The 15,674-nt window shown below is 41.3% G+C and overlaps 5 non-coding genes across 5 annotated transcripts; 1 reads left to right on the top strand and 4 right to left on the bottom strand.

Moving 5' to 3' along the window:
* Positions 1 to 2,838: 2,838 nt before the first annotated feature.
* Positions 2,839 to 2,910, bottom strand: trnae-cuc (transfer RNA glutamic acid (anticodon CUC)). Its single transcript has one exon. It is a non-coding gene; the product is annotated as a tRNA-Glu (tRNA).
* Positions 2,911 to 3,431: 521 nt separating this feature from the next.
* Positions 3,432 to 3,513, bottom strand: trnal-uag (transfer RNA leucine (anticodon UAG)). The gene has a single exon. It is a non-coding gene; the product is annotated as a tRNA-Leu (tRNA).
* Positions 3,514 to 4,619: 1,106 nt separating this feature from the next.
* Positions 4,620 to 4,707, bottom strand: trnay-gua (transfer RNA tyrosine (anticodon GUA)). Its single transcript is given in 2 exon segments — positions 4,620 to 4,655; positions 4,671 to 4,707. It is a non-coding gene; the product is annotated as a tRNA-Tyr (tRNA).
* A 2,099-nt stretch (positions 4,708 to 6,806) lies between these two features.
* Positions 6,807 to 6,888, top strand: trnal-uag (transfer RNA leucine (anticodon UAG)). The gene has a single exon. It is a non-coding gene; the product is annotated as a tRNA-Leu (tRNA).
* A 362-nt stretch (positions 6,889 to 7,250) lies between these two features.
* Positions 7,251 to 7,322, bottom strand: trnac-gca (transfer RNA cysteine (anticodon GCA)). Its single transcript has one exon. It is a non-coding gene; the product is annotated as a tRNA-Cys (tRNA).
* Between the last annotated feature and the right edge of the window lie 8,352 nt (positions 7,323 to 15,674).

The raw sequence follows: 15,674 nt of genomic DNA, 5'->3' as shown, positions 1-15,674 counted from the left end.
GTTCTGAGACGCAGGCGGCGCAGTTGCTTTTCACCGACTGCAAGAGCCAGGCGGACCCAGAGCATGCTGGGAAACGCCGGCTTCTCAGCTGATTTAACACCTGATTGGTTTACAACATGATGACGTTTTATATAAACTTTTTATTGTTTTTGAATCGGAGGGATTTTAATTGCTATTTGTCTGATTTGAAGACTTATTCTGTCCAGAACACATGTTGTGAGGCTGATAGAGACGTTTATAGTCAGAGAGACTAGATCTGATCAGATCACGGATCATCTACAGTGTGTTGTTAATTAAAATCAGCAACATATCGCATGTAGAGCACTTTAACAGCTACTCTGTCATAACTAAAACAACTGGAGACTGTGTACCAGCTGGTATGTGGGTCTGATTATATTTTATTAAATCAGAATCGCACCACAGTGTTGTCATCACTTCCTGTCCAGCCTGAAGGAGCTGGACTCGGCTGGAAACTGTCCGACTTTACCGCAGCTTTCTGTCACCGCCCCCCGCTGCTGCCGCCTGCTCTCGTCCACTTTACAGGGGAGGCGCAGTTCATCTCGAACGAGCCTATTGACACTGCTAAGACAGTCCTCCTGGCTCTGATTGGCTGTTTCTGACCGGGAACGGTGTTTTTCTGCAAGTGGCAGCAGGAGCACAGGGAGGAGCCACAGGAGCTTGATTTTTTCACTGATTATCTGTCTCATGTTCTACTGTCAGGACATAGTGGCAGTTTTAACAAATATGTAAAAAATACATTTTAAAAAAAAGTTACCTACTGAAGCTTTAAAGGGCTGAGGATGAATACTACGTCTCCGTCTTAAAGGGCTGAGGATGAATACTACATCTCTGTCTTAAAGGGCTGAGGATGAATACTACGTCTCTGTCTTAAAGGGCTGAGGATGAATACTACGTCTCTGTCTTAAAGGGCTAAGGATGAATACTACGTCTCTGTCTTAAAGGGCTGAGGATGAATACTACGTCTCTGTCTTAAAGGGCTGAGGATGAATACTACGTCTCTGTCTTAAAGGGCTGAGGATGAATACTACGTCTCTGTCTTAAAGGGCTGAGGATGAATACTACGTCTCTGTCTTAAAGGGCTGAGGATGAATACTACGTCTCTTTCTTAAAGGGCTGAGGATGAATACTACGTCTCTGTCAACCATCTTCATGGGTTCATCACGTCTGCCTGTGATGAAGAGTGTTAATGTTCAACCTTTCTCTCACTGATTATAATCAGAAATACTTTATTGATCCCCGAAGGGAAACTTTGTGTTACAGTTGCACAAATAGTAGAAATATAAATAAAGAAATAAAGAAATACAAGCAGTGTGGATATTTACATAGTTAAAGGAATATTATGATACAGTATTTACATAATTAACATAATTAAGGTGTTGCAATGGTGAAAAGTAATAATAATAATAATAATAATAATAATAATAATAATAATAATAATAACAATAATAGTAGCAGTTGAGTATTGCACATATTACAAGCCAGTGTTATTGCACAAAACAGATAATATTGTCCAGTTTCAACCTCTCTAAGTGTCTGTGTGTCAGACACTTAGAGCGAGGAGTTATAAAGTTTGATGGCCACAGGCAGGAATGACTTCCTGTGGCGCTCTGTGGTGCATTTTGGGAGAATGAGTCTATCACTGAAAGTGCTCCTGTGATTTATCAGCAAGCCATGGAGTGGGTGCGAGACATTGTCCAAGATGGCATGTAGTTTGGACAGCGTCCTCCTCTCTGACACCACCAACAGAGAGTCCAGATCCACCCCCACGACGTCACTGGCCTTGCGGATCAGTTTGTTGAGTCTGTTGGCATCCGCTACCCTCAGCCTGCTGTCCCAGCATGCAACAGCAAAGAGGATAGCACTGGCCACCACAGACTCATAAAACATCCTCAGCATTGTCCTGCAGATGTTGAAGTACCTCCGCCTCCTCAGAAAGTAGAGACGGCTTTGGCCCTTCCTGTTGAGGGCTTGAGTGTTCTCGGCCCAGTCCAGTTTATTGTCTAAGTGCACTCCCAGGTATTTGTAGTCCTCCACAATGTCAACACTGACTCCATGGATGGAAACAGGGCTCACTGCTGCCTTGGCTCTCCTTAGATCCACCACCAGCTCCTTGGTCTTTGTCACGTTGAGCTGTAGATGGTTCTGCTCACTCCATGTGACAAAGTCCCCCACCACAGCTCTGTACTCAGCCTCGTCCCCCTCGCTGATACATCCAACCACAGCAGAGTCATCAGAAAACTTCTGAAGATGGCAGGACTCTGTGTGGTAGTTGAAGTCTGTGGTGTAGATGGTGAAGAGGAATGGCGCCTGGCTAGAGCTTCAGAAGGCAGGAGATGACAGATTACACATCTGTCACGTAGTCAGTTTATAGTCTTAAATACCAAGTCTCTTGCTGTTCCTTGACTAGTTGCCCCCCCCTGCTCTGCATCGCTCCAGGTAAGTAGAAAGCAATCTGTTATGCACCTTTGCATTGCACTAAAATGTCCACATTTGGACCTGAATCCAACAATAACTTTACTTGACACTCACATACATTGGTTATCAGGCAAAAAATGTTGGTCAGGGGTTTAGTTACTGTTTAAAAAAGGAAAATAATTGTTAGATAAATTATGATATAATTGCAGATGAAGTATTTATGACCCATCAAAGACGACAAAAGGATACATCAGTTGTCGGGGGTCTCATTTAAAGGAAATGATACTCTTTAAAAGTGTTGGGGTTCTAGCGTTAAACTAATGAGGAAGAATTTAACATATCTAAGTTAACCAAAAAGTTTCTCTTTCAGATGTTACATCTGTATCTGTCAAGTCCTAACCATTCCCTGACCGGGAATTGAACCCGGGCCGCAGCGGTGAGAGCGCCGAATCCTAGCCACTAGACCATCAGGGAGTCACATATATCAAGTTTATCTTTGTAGATGTGAGTTTCCTTTTCACTTACTGGAATGACTCATGTTGTTTTAGGCGAGGAATGGCACCGTAGTTTTAGATGTTAAAATGTGCGCACAAGAAAGCTGAGGGATTACTGTGGGGAAATGGAGAATGACTAGGTTAACTGAAGATTTTAAACATTGTGAAAATTAACAGAACATATGAACACGTTAAACATATACGGGCATTTAACATATACCTGCAGTCTCAGTCTTTGGATGGTATTGGTAGCGTATGCGCCCCGTCATAGTTACAGACAATTTTGTTGATGAATGAGTATTTCACATTGAACACTTAAGATTGGGTGTTCATTTAAAAACAGGGAATTGCCAGTAAAGATAAAAACAACAGATTCAGCAAGGAGTCTAATACATTGCCACTAATGACTTTAGTCACTTCACCAAGCTATGTCATAGGAGTATAATGTAACTGATTCAAATTGACATATGGTTTGTCTTCCACCCATGTAACGTCAGCAAATGGCAGTGGTGGGATTTGAACCCACGCCTCCAGAGAGACTGGAGCCTAAATCCAGCGCCTTAGACCACTCGGCCACACTACCTGCATGTATCAGTTCTCCACATCGTGAGACACACAGGGACTGTAACTAACGGTATATTTGTCAATGTCATTGGAATAAAACTTTCGCAAGGAAAAAGCCAATACTTTATTGGAAAATGTTGTCACTCTTTGTCATTTTTCTCTGGCATTGTTGAGTTTAAAATATTGTAACCAGCATTAAGTGAGGAGGTTTAGGTCTGTGCATTTACCTGGGCTGAACTTGTGAACATCTTCTTTTGCAAATTCACTGTAAAGAGCCATTACTCCTCCAACTGCCAACTATTGTTCCAGAGACAATAGGATATACAGTTTTAGATTGGAAGGTAACTGTCCAAGACCAAAGACCATTGAAATACCTCAAGTGTTCAAAACAGTTTGTCAAAATGGGAAAGGTCATGTTTTTGATTACAAATTCCAGCACAGTGGTTCATTTACCATTCAAAAACCAAAGTACAATCATGAAACACATACTACTTAGACAGAATGAACCTGGTCAGGTGGCAATGAAAGAATTCCAGAGACGTGGTCCCTCTGGCACAGCCATACTTGGTCAGGACAACACCCCCCTTCTTGATAGTGCCCTTCTTGATGTGCTCCATGCGCACCTGGTCCAGCAGTGGCACCACCATGAGGTCCCTTCCGTTTGCCCCTCCCAGTTGCTCGTAACAGAGAGAGGTCCCCTGCATCCCACTCAAATATGCAGGCAGAGAGACGGCTCATGAAGGTGGGACCAGACCTGAGATTTTTTTCGCAGCCCGCGCTCACGTTCAAATTGATAAATGCCGTACTCTGCGTAGGAATCGGCGTACCCCCGTCCTACGCCTGTTTTAGGTCGTATGCACATTTCATAAATAAGGGCCCTTGTGAGCACAATAAAGATTTCTTAAAGAAAGGTTTGTACTTTATAGTTCTAGTTTTTTTCCAGTTCTTCTGGTCACACTTGGCACTATTTCACATGGTTTGTCTGTAGTTCTCTATTCTGTCAGGGCTTAACTCTGTCTCCCACACCTATTTTTTGTTTTTGTTTTTTGTTATGTCTTGGGAAGAAGTATTGTGCTTTTAGGTCACTTTATTGATCCTTGAAGGTAGCCTCTGGAAAAAAGGTGCTCCTTCGAGCCAGATTTGAACCAGCGACCTAAGGATTTCAGTTCTATACCTCTACAGTCCTCCACTCTACCAACTGAGCTATCGAAGGGAGCTAGCATAGCCATACGCACTTCTGATTCTGTGAATGTGAATGTGATAACACGGGGCCACCCTGGATCTGACAATCTTTAGGGGATGTAGCTCAGTGGTAGCGTGCATGCTTCACAGGTTTTTATGGTTGATCGCATGAAATTCTTTCATATTGGAACTAGTTTTGCTTGAACACTGTGACAACACATATCCTGTACTGGATATGGAGGCACTGACTATTTCTTGTCTAATCTTCTGGATTTTGTCTATGAAGAAGGAGGCAAAGTCCTTGCAGGCCTTGGTAGATAACAGTTCAGATGCTACTGGTACTGGAGGGTTTGTTAACCTATCGACAGTAGCAAACAAAGCACATGAATTATTATTGTTTCCAGAGATAATATCAGAGAAGACCTCCTTGCCTTCGTTAGTTCCAAATTATAAATGCAAAGTCTCTCTTAAGCAGAAAATGCGTTTTGATTGGTAGGAAATGGAGATGGGCGTTGCCATTAGGAAGGCGCCTTTTTGATTGCCAAGAAATGGATATGAAGTCTCTCAGGATTGGCAAAAAATGGAAGGGAGCTTTGAGTTTGATTGGTGAGAAAAGAAGATGAGAAAGTGGACAAATATGTTCTGGGTCATGACAAAGCATCTAGGGTTGATCTTAGCCTTTGTGTGAATACATAGGTCTCCACATACATTGTTTTTATTAAGATTGAAGACCAAAATTGTTAGTATTTCTGAAACTTTCCCAACCATTGCGATAGCTTTCATAGCCTCGTTGGCGCAGTAGGCAGTGCGTCAGTCTCATAATCTGAAGGTCGTGAGTTCAACCCTCACACGGAGCAGGTGTTTTAAAATAAAAAACACATCTGATGCTGAAAATACAGTGACAGGTGATTGAACACTGGCACATAGCACATACATGGAAGTTGTGATTCTGGTTATTTCTGAGATCAACAATCTCAGGAAGGCTTTTTTCAATCAATTGGGAAAAATGGGAATGCATACTCTTAATAAGTAGACTTCCAGAGTATTTGCATAACGAATATATACGTCGTTCATCATTGTTTCTGAGATCAACAATAACTTCAGAAGTTTCAAATTCAATGGCTACCTATGGTTTCTTTCTAGGAGCGGTTCAAAATTACGTTGCACTATTTTGTCTAATTGCTTAGGTCATAATATTTCCAGAGACTTAATTTCTTTCAGGTAGTTAATAGTTATGGTCAAATGAAGCTTCATTAAGCTTTCTGAACAATGTTCTTCATTTTCTGAACGCATTCACCATCATTGAATTATCATTTCTTTTGTTGTGGTCATATTCTCACGCTTCCTCCAACAACTTCATTGTTAGTATTTCTGAAATTTTCCCAACCATTGCCACTACTTTCATAGCCTCGTTGGCGCAGTAGGCAGAGTGTCAGTCTCATAATCTGAAGGTCGTGAGTTCAACCCTCACACGGGGCAGCTGCTTAAAAGACAAAAAAACACAACTGATGCTGAAAATACAGTGACAGGTGGTTGAACAGTAGCAAAAGCATGTGAATGGAAATTGTGGGTCTATGGTTATTTCAGAGATTTGCAGTGAACGTTGTATTGTCCAGCAGAAAGACAACAGGTGTGTTTCTTTTCGTTTATGATTTACATCGTAGCAGTGCAAGCATTTATCCCAGGTTTGAGTTCCAGCCACAGCAGTTGCATTTACAGGTTTTGAAGCCATATACAACATTAACATTACAAGTTTTACCCAGATTTCTTCTTTTATTCAGTGATAATTCAATTTTCAGACAGCACAACAAGCACTTTAAATGTACATGTTTTACACTTTCTATTTTACTGTATTTATGTACTTGGACTGTAGTGTAGTATATTTATTGTATTATGCTCCAGTGTTTATGGGTGTTACGGCAGGTATGAGCACAGTTTCTATTTTTATGGATGAAGTAAATTTGAGATGCTGTTAAGTTTACTCTTCAGCAGGTGGAGACATTAAGTACTGGCCTTTTTCAATAAAGTATTGACTTTTTCCTTGCAAAAGTTTGTTTCCAATGACATTAACGATCATACCATTAGTTACGGTCCGTGTGTGTGTCACGATTTGGTGTGATAGTGTGCGCAGGTAGTGTGGCTGAGTGGTCTAAGGTGCTGGATTTAGGCTCCAGTCTCTCTGGAGGTGTGGGTTCAAATCCCACCACTACCTTTTGCAAATGTTACTTAGTAGAGAGAGAGAGAGAGAGAGAGAGAGAGAGAGAGAGAGAGAGAGAGAGAGAGAGAGAGAGAGAGAGAGAGAAAGAAAGAAAATGGAATGAAAAGAGGACTGGTGGTAATTATGGCAGCAGTAAAGGTAATAGAACTATTACTAATAATAGTAGTAGTGCAGGGCGTCCAGCAGGACCACGACAGCAGCTGCATCCACTACTCAGGTGCCACCACAATCCAAGGAAGTCTGAGAGGGGACAAAGCACAAGGGCTTCTGGAAAGAAGCAACATTAGTTAAATGCAAGCTTTTATCCAGTATCACCAAGTACTATCATAAAGATGATCACCTACACACATCGTTGCAGGGGGCACCCAGATTTGAACTGGGGACCTCTTGATCTGCAGTCAAATGCTCTACCACTGAGCTACACCCCCACACACCATATGTTGAATATGCTTATGGTGCAGCAAAACAATGGCTGGGCCTCCACCATGTGGTTACCTTCACAGTCTGAGAAAGTATCCAAATCTCATCTACTGTGTGAAAGAGAGTTAAAAGAAAGAAAACAGTGTAATCTTCTATAAAGGCACAGGTGAATTTATGTTAATTACAATAGATGTCAAGACTAAGCACAGAAATGTGGTCCACACAAGGATCCACACTGTTACAGTACATGCTCGACCACAAGCACACAGAAGCACACACACAGCACCCTTCCCCCTTGCTTACAAACTCCGACAGAAATCAGATTTCACACTATAACTACTCAAATAATTATAATGTAATAATGTATGTAAACTTCACTTTCAGAAGAGGAAATTACTTCTTCATTTGGTCTTTTGACCAATATAGCAGCTGCCTCCTCCGCCATAAACCACTTTTTTCCTCCAAACATCTTTACAAGTGTGTAATAATGTTTCCAGCTAGTAGACAAATCGCTAAAAGTCTCTGTCTCTGTTTATAAACAATACGCTCACCAATGCTCTACAATGGATGTCTGCGAGAGCGCACGGTTTATGCACAGACTTAATAGCCATTACGCACGGCTTTACTAGGTCACGCCCTAACCCAATGGAATATTATCATGGATGGATGGATTTGTCTCTTCATAGGCTAAAGAGATAGGAGGGTCTCTCAACATGACATTGATACTGGTTGATATAACTGTTGATCGAAACGAGGGTGGTCCAAATCGAATGCCCAGACTTCATTGGCTTCCAAGCTGTCCATCTCTGCATCCCGGGAACAGATTGCCTCATGAGAGGTCTGGTTTGATTCGTAAGACTTTGCAGAACAATGTTGACACCCAAATTAAGAGTTAGACTTCTCGCTTGAGGAAAAAGATTGGAAAATATGTGCGGAAGTGAACTACTGTTTCCCGTGTTTACATTGTAATTCGGTCAGAAACTTCAAGATTGTGAGACAAATGGCTAGATTTGGACAAAATGGCTTTGATATTACTATTCCTTGGACTGTTGGCGACTCATAAAAAAATAAAAATAAAAATAAAAAACTCAATGGCACAATGTCGCCGAACCGGGTAAATGTAAGAATGTGCAGGTAAGTTAGCACACTTTGATTGCTGCTTTCCTTTTCAGTATTATTACTTGATTGCAGTTATTTACTTGCTTATATCATAGTATTTTTTGAATGTGGTCTTATCTGAATCCTGAGGGTCTAAGATTTCAGGCGATGTGACGCATATTTGAAGATTAAATGCAAGTAATAACGACCTTTATGTAGCGTCCCTGTTTTAGTTTTTACTGTCCAAAATCACAATCTACATATGCAACATTGTAAACAGACTGTTACACAGAAGGACACTTACATTTTATAATGAATATCAGAACAATAAATATTCATGTTCAACTTCCTGAACTATTGCTGGTAACATTACTTTAAGTGTAAGATGGTAACTTTTACTTCAGTTTAACAAATACTACAATCAACCATAAGACCAGTTATAAATGAGACAACATGCACACCACAACTACACCCGAACACTAACCATCAAACACTGTTGTGGCCAGAAACAACTGGTCTTCCAGTATTAGTATTTTTGCTTGAAGGCGACTCTCCTCGGCCAAGTGACGCTCCCTCTCCCGCCTCAGGTCACATGACAGCCACCTGTTCTTTCTTTCGGTAGCCGCTCTGAGCCGACACTCTTTGGACAACACATTTAAACACATGGATTCTCATCCTTCACCATATACTGCAGGGGGAAAAAAACAAGAAAAAAACAATGACATTAAACTACATCAGTGATTCCCAAAGTGGGGGTCGGGTCCCCCAGGGGGGTCGCGAGCCAGAGAGGGGGGGTCGCGAGTTGATTTCCAGAAATAAAATAAAAATTTAAAAACGATTAGAAATAGCATGTTAGCCATGATTTTAACACAAGATAAAACTAGTGGCTAAATTTAAAATAAAACCAAGCAACCAAATAAAAAGGGAACAGCTGTTTTGATTTTCTTTCTTTCCGAGTAGCGGTCTCCAACATTAACACTACAACTGCCGGGATTCCAAAAGTACTGGAACCGCCGCAAGATTCTAAACTCTATAATCTGTCATGATAAACACCTAATTGCAATTTTAATGCAGGTACTGTGTTAGGATATCTTTAGAAAAACGAAATAACACCAAAATGTACAATTTAACGTGTTTAATTATACACTTGAGTTGCCCAGGTGCTTCAATAACTCATATCATGGCATAGTAAAACGTAATTATTCCATTCACATCTGAAAAATATGGTATGTAAACATGCAAATAACACCTAAAAGTATTTTCTTTGACATTTATAACCTAACGTAACCTGTCACTGCCTCCGTGTTGGTGTCTGCTGTGGTGCGCATTGCTCCTCGGACCGCGCCCCCCCCCCCCCCCCTGCTGCTCGGACCGCGCCCCCCCCCCCCCCCCCCCCGCTGCTCGGACCGCGCCCCCCTCGCTGCTTGGACCGCGCCCCGCTCCCTTTCCTCCTCTAAACTCGTGTCTCAGCTCCTCTGCCAGTTCTGCCTGAACTTCCTCCAGACAATGTCCCTGCTGGTGCCCTCCTTGGAGAGGATGTGTGTGATTCCAGCCAGTTTGAGGATGTATAAAGTTGTATAAACACGTAGGCAGCCACCGGCCATCTAGCTCCGTGTCCCGCTCCGTCCACAGAGCGAGCGCCCGGCGCTGCCTTCTGGTCCAGAACGGAGTCCATCCACGCCGTACTCATGGTGGTAGCTGCGTTACCAACCCGGGCTTTACCTTCGCCCCATCGCTGATGCCCACAGTTGTTACTCCAGACCGATTAAAACCAACACCACGAAATACCGAATACTGTATGACCGAAATAGGTAAAAGGGATTTTCTTTTTTTTGGCCTAGTGTGTAATGTATATAAAAACTATTTTAAATTAAAATATAGAGGTTTTTAACTTGCTGTGCTCCTAACATACTGCACATCCACCTCATTAGGTGAGATTAAGTTCAAATTAAAGTAATGAGTAAATTACTGTAGAATAATGTCATGGCTGTTGTGTTATTTTGTGTTGTCAATATGCTAATGTTTGGATACGCCTGTAGTGCGTGCGCGGTTGCGCGCAATGTTTATAGTGGGGGGGGCGGGGGTCGCGAGTCACTTGCACCGTTACTTTGGGGGTCGCGGGCTGAAAGTTTTGGGAACCCCTGACTTAGAGGAATTGGTTTGAAAATGGGTTCATTACTAGAAGCTTCAGTAACAGGGACCTCGCCTGGTGAAGGGCCCAGGCTGCATCCAAATGATCCTGACAAGACAGTGGACAGGAGGCTTTAGACTAGTGACACTCACGTGTACTAACAATGGGACAGCATTCTTTTTAAAATAAAGATTGATAGATTTGTGTATTGTTTCATTGGGTATTAGGTAAGAGTGCTTGGGGAAACAGAGGATGTGCTTGTGTAACTATGGCTGGGGGGTATGTGGGACAGGGACCACTCATCAATTTTATTAAGGAACATTATTTTTTCCACATTATTGGACTTATTGGAAAACTCTGACTGTGTTTGTGCATATGCACCAAAACAAGAGTTTGGAATATTCTGCCTTCTTGGAGACCTTGAATAGAGTTCTCTATGGGGCTCCAGTACTCCATAGTTCTGCTGGGGGACTTCAACGCACACGTAGGCAATGGTGGAGATACTTGGAGAGGCTTGATCGGGAGAACGCCAGCCGGATCTGAACCAGAGTGGTGTCTGTTGTGGACTTCTGTGTTAGTCATGGATTGTCCTTAACAAACACCATGTTCAACAGGGGTGCTCATAAGTGTACGTGATGTACGTGATGATTATCATTTTAGCCATATTGTGCAGCACTAACTCAGAGTTCTGCATTCATAATGGACTGGAGGAAACGTAGTATTGGTTGAATGTACTTTTAGATAGATAAATAGATACTATAGATAGATAGATATATACTATAGATAGAATATACTATAGATAGATAGATAGATAGATAGATAGATAGATAGATAGATAGATAGATAGTGGATACGATAGATAGATACTATAGATAGATATATACTTTATTCATCCCGAAGGAACATTTAGTGGCAAGACAACATAACATGAACACATATTCACACATATACACATAGTGTACTCTCTTAAAATATTAACACTTCTTTGGACCTTTTTATGTTATTGTACTTTATTATTGATTTTTTTTCCAGTTTCTTGTAAAATTTGGACTATTTAAAATGCAGCGTTGCGTTGGAGTCCTGATCGGGCTTTCCTGATGACCCCTGAAGGACTGCTTGGCAGTCCTGGTCTCTCAGACACCTTCAAATCAGTATATGTGTCATTGTACCCCTGCCATTGATTCTGTATGCTCTGTCCATGTTGATGGTGGCCCTGTTCTGTAAGGAGGGAATCCAAACCAGTAGCTGTTTCTGCAGGAATCCCATTGAGTCGTCTTTTCAGTCCAATAATGTGCACATTGTTTTATCTCAATCTGTCCTCCATTTTGGCTAGCTTAAACTCAAATTTCTTCTCGTCATCAATGCAAGTTTCTTATCTGCCTGTTGTCTCCCTGCACAGGGTCTGGCCGTTAAACCAGGTCCCGTACCGTAGCTTCCTGCCTCTCAAGCTCTGTCCTGATGTGTTGCAGCAATGCTTACTTCACTGCGTTGTTAACCGCTTATTGAAGCACATTTTTTGCTTTTCCAGGACCTTTTGTGCCTGCAGACATTTCACTAAGTCACAGTGGTAACAAATAAATGACTGACGTCGAATGAGAAAGAATAACCTGGTTTTATTGTAAAATGCAGAGGAGGATGCAGGGCCTCAGTTCTGAGCAACCCTTGCAAGCACCGGTCACGTGATCTTTTCTATAATTTAGAAAATACATGTTTAAGGACTTTAGGATGAACAGAAACAGCAATGTTCAGTATAGTACTTCTCCAGGCTGCTTTCTCATTTGGGCCTTGACGAGGCATGGCTGCTCTAGGGCTATTAGTTTTAACCTTTGAACACACTTTTGAACCCTTTAAATCTCCAACTTTCCATCAGTAGCATCTCGAGACTACACAGCAAAAAAACTAATGTTTAAAAACAATGTGCTGAAGGCCTGAATTTGGACTTTGGGTCAAATTCAGTTTAAAACCTTTTAAAGTTAACTCTGCCTGAACAGTGTAATTTCTTTTAACAAGGTGCCCTTTAAGTTGTATGTCTGCATTAGCTTAAGTTAAGTGTAATGTCTTGTTTGTGTTGTAGTATCTATAGAGATTTGTGGTGTAGTTTGGAGCCATTGTCCTGTCTTTTATGTATTATGAAACTTATTGCCGCCTGTCTTGGCAGGACTCCCTGGATGAAGAGTTACTGTAGCTCAGTGGGATTGTTCCTGGTTAAATAAAGGTTAAATAAAAATAAAATGAATCTGTAATCTGTCCAAACATTCCTCTCTTCATTACCGACATACTGGAAGTCGGCCATGTTTAATTGGATGCTCTCCAGTTATTGTTGTTTAGTAGATTAACATAATATTTTCCTACTTTGGGGACTTTTCATTTGATATTCTTTGTCTAACATTTTCTATTCCCTGTTTGTATTTTCTGTGACTGCATGTGGTTTTAAATCTGTTGGAGTTTCTTCAGACTAAAGCAAAGACACTGATGATGTCATCCAAAAGAAACATAAAGGACAGCAACCTGTTTCCAGAGGACACTAAAGAATGACGGAGCAGCAGGAAACAGAGCAGCTCAAATAGCAAACAGCTGATTTATTCATCTGACTCGTAGAATAACGCCAATGATTGACTTGTTTTAAATGTCTGGGAATGTGGAACAGCTCCATGCTGACTACCTGAAATAAAACAAGGCCACATGCTGATTATTGGGGACTTGATTTGATGGATTTATTCTTCCTGTTGTGTCTCTGTTTAAACTCCTAATTTAAAGGTAAAGTCAGCGTCCACTAAAGGTTGTGTTGTTGCTGCTGACAGACTCAGATTGTTATTCTAAGTTTGTGACAACATTATGGGATGGATCCCTACAGAGATAGACCTTTTAGTTAAAGAGGAACATCCTTTTAGTTTAGATCCTTTAGTTTCCAACCAGACCAGAGTGGAGATTGTAGGAACAGTGGAAAGATGAACAAAGACGGCTTTTCATTTATATATATTTTCTTTTTCTATTGACCTTAGTTGTGTTTGTTATTAACAGAAATCAACCTGTCAACATTTCTATTCATCATAAAGTTCCAACGTTAAGTTTTTTACCGCCAGTTCAAAATGGAGCTGAACACGGAGGAGGATTCCTCCCTAACGGCCCCTCTGCTCTGCTCCGTGCCCCCGCTGTCCGGTAATAGTTAAAGCAGTAATGTATTTATGTACTTGCACTGTAGTGTAGTGTATTTATTGTATTATGCTCCAGTTTTTATGGGTGTTACGGCAGGTATGAGGACTGTAGACATTTCACTTGCAGCAACAGATTATTTGTTAAACATCAACAGACTGAAAATATATTGCTGCTGATACAAAGCATAGCAATTAGCAGTTCTATCAATGTAAAGTAAAGCATAAGATGTAGTAATTCAAGAAACAACAGAAAAGTAGCTTCTCACAGATGCCGTGACCCAGATTCCTACCGAGGTTGCTGCAGCTACCGCAACGCAGAGTACAAGCACTATAAGATCACAACCATTTGGTATTAAAATCGCTGCGTTGTTGTGATAGCATAGTCGGAAATCGGATCCACAATTATGCTGCTATTTTCTAGGTTCCCCTAATTGATGAGTAACAACTGACAATTCCAGGGATAGTTTATCTAGTACTGCTGATTCTAAAAAACAACAGATAGAGAGCTTGATGATAGCTGTGCTTCAGTTAAATTAAAGGATTTAGAGCTGTTTTAGCACATGTTGAAAAGCTATTTACACATCATTTGGGTCCTCATATGTGTAAATTTATTGTGATAGACAGGTTGCACAGGAGTAACTTGGAAGTGAGGATCAAGTAATGTAATAGCTAAAGAACAGAACAACTATCCAGGAGTCACCCTAAATCTTGTGATCTGTAGTCAGACGCATTACCCACTGCCCCACAGATAGCATGTTGAGAGCATTGGAAGTACCTGGCTTCTCACACCATTCTATGCAAACAGTGGTGATCTTGGTTGGCAAGTATACAGACAGCCAGTCAAATCTTTGTTGTAGTCCAAAATGTGGGGCCTCCTGCAGGACCTTTATCCTGAGCCTTCAAGTTTCTATCAATGTAGAAAGAAACAGAGGATGGAACAATTTGGAGGCGTTACAGAGAACTAGCTTCACAAAGCTGCCGTGACCCGGATTGGAAACCGGGGTTGCTGCAGCAACAACGCGAGTACTAACCACTATACGATCACGGCCCCTTGGTACCAGTAGGGCCTTGTTGTTATGAAAGCATAGTGGGAACTCTGAATATCAACTGTACTGGTATTTTCCCGTTTTCCCTGATTGTTGACTAATAAATGAAAATTTTATGGATAGGTTTATCTAGCACTGCGGATTCTGTCCTTCAGGGAAAACATTTTTTTTTTTCAAGGAAAGATGATTAGCAAGCCAAAACAGAAAAACAACAGCAAGAGCTTGATTATTGTTGTAGTTGACTGACACCAGAGGCTTAGATTACTTTAATTACTCATCATTTGGCTCTTTATAGATGTACATTTTCTTTGTAGAATTTGTACTGGGGGGTAAAGTGGAAATGACGAACAAGGGATTTAGTCACTAAGACAGTACGAGTAGCCAGGAGTCGAACCTAGAGTCCAAAGTCAGACTCTTATCCATTGCGCCAAAGCTGGGGATCAACAGTCTCATAGGGGGGTGGAAGAAGAGGAAAAAGGGGAAGAGGGAGTGAGAAGGAAAAGACGAAAAGTAAGAGGAAAAGGAGGAAAAAAGAGGAAATGAGAGAAAGATGAGAAAGATGCTAAATTACACACAAAGGAAAATCACATCTACAAAAATAAATCTGACCGATGGGACTCCCTGATGGTCTAGTGGCTATGATTCGGCGCTCTCACCGCCCGGCCCGGGTTCAATTCCCGGTCAGGGAATGGTCAGGACTTGACAGATACAGGTGTACATTTAAAAGAGAAAGTTCCTGGACTAGTTTGGTTGATTTAGATTTGTCAAATTCTTCCTCATTAGTTTAAAAGCTAACCCAACACTTTTAAAGAGTACCATTTCCTTTAAATCAGACCCCCGACAGCAGATGTATCCTTTTGTCATCATTGATGGGTCATAAACACTTCATCCGCCTCCATCTCAATGACAATTATTTTCATTTTTTCAAGC

This window comes from Etheostoma spectabile, unplaced genomic scaffold, assembly GCF_008692095.1.
Source record: "Etheostoma spectabile isolate EspeVRDwgs_2016 unplaced genomic scaffold, UIUC_Espe_1.0 scaffold00019204, whole genome shotgun sequence".
Lineage (NCBI taxonomy): Eukaryota > Metazoa > Chordata > Actinopteri > Perciformes > Percidae > Etheostoma > Etheostoma spectabile.
The sequence above is the reverse complement of the archived record's forward strand: the minus strand, read 5'-3'. Positions and strand labels throughout refer to the sequence as shown.